This window comes from Muscardinus avellanarius (genome assembly GCF_963383645.1).
Source record: "Muscardinus avellanarius genome assembly, chromosome: 11".
NCBI classification, from domain to species: Eukaryota; Metazoa; Chordata; class Mammalia; order Rodentia; family Gliridae; genus Muscardinus; species Muscardinus avellanarius.
In genome coordinates, this window is record NC_137797.1 from 879087 (window position 1) to 885086 (window position 6000).

The window sequence follows — 6000 nt, forward strand, 5'->3', positions numbered from 1 at the left end:
GCAGAGGCTGCCTGCATACCACAAACCTCCCGTGTCAGCCTCCCAAGTGCTGAGGTTGTAGGCGTGCGCCATGCCTGGCGAGTGGTTTTCAGTAGCGAGAGAAGTAGTGTTATTGCTATTACTGTTCTGAGACTGTGGAGTGTGCAGGGAGAGGAAGCAAAGGAGCGATCACTGAATACGTTGCTCCTCTCACCTCCCAGGTCTCTGAGAACCAGGACTGGCGGGTAAAAGGACACAGACAAGCCGGGCACAGTGGTCCACACATGTGATCCCAGTGCTTGGGAGGCTGAGACAGGAGGAGCCCAGGTTCAAGGACAGACTCAGCAATTTAGTGAGACCCTGTTTCAAAATAAAAAACAAAATAGGGATGGGAATATAGCTCAGAGGCAGAGTGCCCTTGGGTTCAAGCCCAGTATTGGGGGGGCATAAAGACATAAGATTAACAGTAAACTCCCATGCAAGGTATGGCAATGCATGCCTATAATCCCAGCACTTGGAAAGCTGAGATAGGAGGATCATAGTTTCAAGGCCAGCTTGGACAACTTAGCAAAACCTTGTCTCAAAAATAGTAAAAGGGCCGGGAGTATTGCTCAGTGATAGAGAAGCCCTGAGTTAAAGCCACAGTATCAAAAAAAAAAAGTCAGGCCGGGCGTGGTGGCGCATGCTTATAATCGGAGACAGGAGGATCGCGCTGGTTCGAAGTCAGCCGCGCTGGCTTAGGAGACCCTGTTTCCAAAAAAGAAAGTATAAAATAGGTCTGGGAGTGTAGCCAGGAGGTAGAAGGGCTTCCAGGAACCCCAGTACCACAAAAAAAAAAAAAAAAAAAAAATCAGAGCCGGACATGGTGGCGCACGCTTGTAATCCCAGCATTTGTGAGGCTGAGACAGGAGGATCGCGGTTCGCGGACAGCCTCAACTACTTAGTGAGGCTCTCCGTAACTCAGTGAGACCCGGTTTCAAAATAAAAAATAAAAAATAGGGCAGAGGGGTATAGCTCGGAGGTCGAATGCCCCTGGGTTCCATCCCCAGACCCGCAAATAAATAAATAAATCAGTAAAGCTGGGCAAGGTGGCACATGCTTGTAATCCCAGCTTTCAGGAGGCTGAGACAGGAGGATCACAAATCAGGGACAGTCTCAGCTACTTAGTGAGGTCCTTTGCAACTCAGTGAGACCCTGTTTCAAAATAAAGAATAAAAAATAGGGCAGGGGTGTAGCTCGGAGGTCGAATGCCCCTGGGTTCCATCCCCAGTACTAAAATGAAAAAGAAATAAATACGTAAAATAAAAATAAACATCCTGCAATCAGTGAGATTCCACCTGCTGGCTCTGCTCGTGCAAAAGCCTGAGCACATGCAGCACCTCTACTGTCCCCTTTACTGGGTGAAAGAGTGGCTGGGGAGGACGAAGACAAGGTGAGCCCAGGACAGAGCCAGGACGGCATCCAAGAGCCAAGAACCAACTGTCCGAGGATGAGATGATCTGAACAGGAGCTGGGATCACAGGGGCAGCACACCAACACACAACAAATACCTAAACCTCTGTGTTCACAAGACCAAAGAAATCTCAACCTGGCCACTGCTATGATTGGGTACAATTTGAGTGTCCTGCAAAGGTCCAGGGGCAAGTGTGGTCCCACTGCAGCAGTGCTGGGAGGAGCTGTGGGCCTTTGAGGGGTAAGACCCACAGGGAGGTCCCATGATGGAGGGCTGAGTCCTGTGCTCTCATTTCTCTAAGTTCCAGCTTGAGCTATGATGGCTCATGCCCACACATTCACCCAGGCGGGCCACGTACCAAGCCAGTACTCACAGAAGGCCACTCCAATGGGCCACCCAATCCCAAGCCCGAACCTCCCCACACTCAGGTATGTTTCTATAGTAACACAAAGCTAACAGTCACCTTTGGCGGATGATCGAAAAATTATTATTTTTTTTGCGGGTCTGGGGATGGAACCCAGGGGCATTCGACCTCCGAGCTACCCCCCCCCCTGCCCTATTTTTTATTCTTTATTTTGAAACCGGGTCTCACTGAGTTGTGGTGGGCCTCACTAAGTAGCTGAGGCTGTCCTCAAACCGTGATCCTCCGATCTCAGCCTCCTGTATGCTGGGATTACAAGCATGGGCCACCAGGCCTGGCGAAAAAATGATTTTTGAATTGATAAAGAAAATCAAACATTTGTCTCTTGTTTTTGATGGCCTGACAGTAGACAGCCCATTAGTAGGTAAAGAGGTTTCTTTTCCTAGAAGCCCGTCTAAGACACGACGAAGCAGCGACTATGAGCAGAGCATCTCAGCTGTGCCACGTCTGTGCACGAAAGCACGCGGATCCCTGCACCTGCCGCCACACTGAGCAGCAGACGCAGACACCGTGCTTCCCGATGGAGTAACACAACACACCCGAAGAGGAATTTCACCGGGGTCAAGCTGGAGCCGCCTCAGGTCCCCAGGTCCAGTTACTAACTTACAGGATCAAGAGGACAAGGAACCCGGCAGCTCCCAGAGGGTGCTGCGAGCCGCTCTACACAACAGGAAGCCCGAGCGCGACCGCGTGTCCTTCACACACTGCCACAGGAGCAGCTGGACAAAGCCCGCAGAAGAGGCGGCTGAAGGGTAACAAACAGAACAGCCAGGCGGGGTGGCGCACACCTGTAATCCAGGTGGGTTGGGACTCGGGAAGCTGAGAGGGGAAGATCACAGGTTCAAGGGCAACATCGGCAAGTAGCGAGACGCTCATCAACCTAACAAGACCATTTCAAGATAATTATAAAACAGGGCTAGGGGTAGGCCTCGGCGGAGGATGCCCGGGGTTCCATCCCCACAGCCTTCCCCCACACAGAGGCCAAGCGTAGCTAGCAGAAAGACTCAGCATCTGAGGGCTTCACGCTGTGTCTCTCACCGAGGCTGGCCAGGCACACAGAGGCACCCGGGGTGAGGGCAGTGTCTTGTCTTTGGACCCAAGAACCAGTTATACATGTTCACCGTATGGTAACTCACTGATATATATTTGTTGTATGCAGTTTCAACATCTGTGCTATACTTCAAAATAAAAAAGGTTTAAAAACATAAGACAAGCCAAGCGTGGTGGTGCACACATCTAATCCCAGCATGTGGGAGGCTGAGTCAGGGGGATCACGGTTTGCGGACAGCCTCAGCTACTGAGTGAGGCCCTCCGCAACTTAGTAAGACCTTGTTTCAAAATAAAGAATAAGCCAGGCATGGTGGCGCATGCTTGTAATCCCCATGCTTGGGAGGCAGAGACAGGAGGATCGTGCAGGTTCGAAGCCAGCCTTGCTGGCTTAAGAGACCCTGTTTTCAAATAAAAATATAAAATAGGTCTGGGAGTGTAGCCCGGTGAAGGGTTCAATAAGAATAAAAAAAAAAAAAATAGGCTGGGGTGTAGTTGGAGGTAGCCCCTGGGTTCCATCCCCAGTATCACAACTTTTTTTTTTTTTTTTTTTTGCGGGTCTGGGGATGGAACCCAGGGACATTTGACCTCCGAGCTACACCCCTGCCCTATTTTTTATTCTTTATTTTGAAACTGGTTCTCACTGAGTTGCAGAGGACCTCACTAAGTAGCTGAGGCTGTCCGCAAACCACGATCCTCCGGTTTCAGCCTCCCAAATGCTGGGATTACAAGTGTGCGCCACCATGCTCGGCTCCAGTATCACAAATTAAAAAACAAACATCTATAAGACTATAATAACTAAGGCCCAGTAGTCCTGGGGCTGAGACTGACACCAGTTAGAGTTCAGGTCGGAGCCGGCGTGAGGCTGCACACCCTTCGATTCTGTAATGGTGATGCTGCAGAGTGCTGAGAAAGCAGGTGCTTTCAAATGAGCACGCTAGGACAAGGCCAGGGCTTCAACAGTCTGCTCCCTCTGCCGCTCATCCCCACGTGAGTTAGGACCAGGTGGGCCAGGTGGCGCCTCTGGGAGGTGATCAGGGCTCTGCCCTCATGAATGAGCTAATCCATTTTCGTGATTAGGGGATTAACGGGTCATCTCGAGGCATCTGCTAGAGGAGCGCCTGGCCGGGCTGGCACTCCCGCCTCTCACCAAGTGATGCTCTGTGCTGCCAGGGTCTCTTCTAAATAGAATGCCACTCCTGCTATAGCCCCTGACCTGGGACCAGAGCCACAAGCCAAAACAATCCCTTTTCCAGGCACAGTGTACACATCTGTAGGCTAGCTATTCAGAAGACTGAGTACTGCTTGAAGTCAGGAGTTTGAAGCCAGCCTGGGCAACACAGACCCCGTCTTAAAAGAAAAACAAGAAGACACCTAAAAGGGACTAAGACAGTTAGCTCTCTCTGTGGAAGACATGCCCTTTACTCTCCAGTGCACACTACCCCTCAGATCAATTCCTGGTAGATAGCTGAGCTGAAGGCAAAATAGTAAAGGATACAAAATAGGAAAAACTCCTTCCAAACTTGAGTTAGGGCAAAACAGAAATGCTACTGGCAGATGGATAAATCAGCAACATTAAAATTAAGAGACTCAGTCCGGTGTGGTGGGCATGCTTGTAATCCCAGTATCTGAGAGGCTGACAACAGGATCCAGGTTCATGGCCAGCCCCAGCTACTTAATGAGGCCCTCCAGAACTTAGTGAGACCCTGTTTCAAAATCAAAAGAATAAAAATAGGGCTGGGATGCAGCTTGGAGGTAGAATGCATATGGTTTAATTCCCAGTACCATACACACACAAAAAAATCATACTTTAAAAAAATAAAATTAAGAGACTCTGTCCTTCAAGAAACATAAGAGCTGGGCATGGTGGTGCACACTTGTAATCCCAGTACTTTGTAGACTCAAACGGGAGGATCACAGATTCAAGGCCAGCCTCAGCAACTTAGCGAGACCCTGTTTCAAAATTAAAAATTAGAGCCTGGAGTGGTGGCGCAAACTTGTAATCCCAGTACTTGGGAGGCTGAGACAGGAGGATCGCAGGTTTGTAGCCAGTCTCAGCTACTTAGTGAGACTCTTGCAACTTAGTGAGACCCTGTTTCAAAATAAAATTAAAAAAAAATAGGGCTGGGGGTGTAGCTCAGAGGTAGAATGCCCCTGGGTTCCATCCACACTACCACCAAAAAAAATAAAAAATTAGACAAAAAGGGCTAGGAATGTGGCTTAGAGAGAAAATGACCTTGGATTCAATACCCAGAACCCCTCCCCCAAGAAACATTAAGAGAACTGCCAGGAGTGGCGACACATACCTAGACTCCCAGCTTAGAAGAACGGCCCTGGGCTCAATCCCCAGTACTGCAAAGAAGAAAGAAACATTAAGAGAATAAAACAGGACCAGCAGCGCTGTGCAGAGAGGGAGACTAGAACAAGCGGAGGAAGAGAAGACTTAGGAAAAGGGCAAGAGTCCAACAGGCACAAGTGGGCTCAAATAAGGATCTCTCCAAACGCCAATTATCTGCGGAAAAGCACCTTGACTAATTAAAAATCAAGAGATCAAGCGCCGGGGACGCAGCGCGCCGGCAGAACACTCACTTGGCATGTGCCGGCCCCGGGTTCATCTCTGGCACTAGGAAAACAAAACAAGGTTGCAGACGGGAGCACCGCAGCACTCACTCCTGCACAGCCGCACACACAGATGCCCACGCCCAAGCCAACACACACATGCACTGACCGCCATGCCAAATGCCTGTGGAGCCCTGCACACCGCACGGCCACCCTCGGGAAGTTTGCCACTACCTGCTAACCTGAAGTCGCACATGCCACCCATTACCTGGGTCTGCTCAGGCTGCTGCAACAGAAGACCACAGCCCAAGTGGCACCCTAGCACATCGTGCTGCTTGCTTCTCACACTTCTACAAGTCCAAGACCTCGGTCGGGGCCAGCAGGGTATCGGTGCCCGGTAAGGGCCCGCTTCCTGGTTTGCCCGGGGCGCTTTCTCACTCTAGGAAGGGACGAGGGCACTCCCCGTCGGGAGGCTCGGCTCACACAGCCTGGTCACCTTCCCAAGGACTCACCTCCTGTACCGGCACAAGCAAGTTCCTTC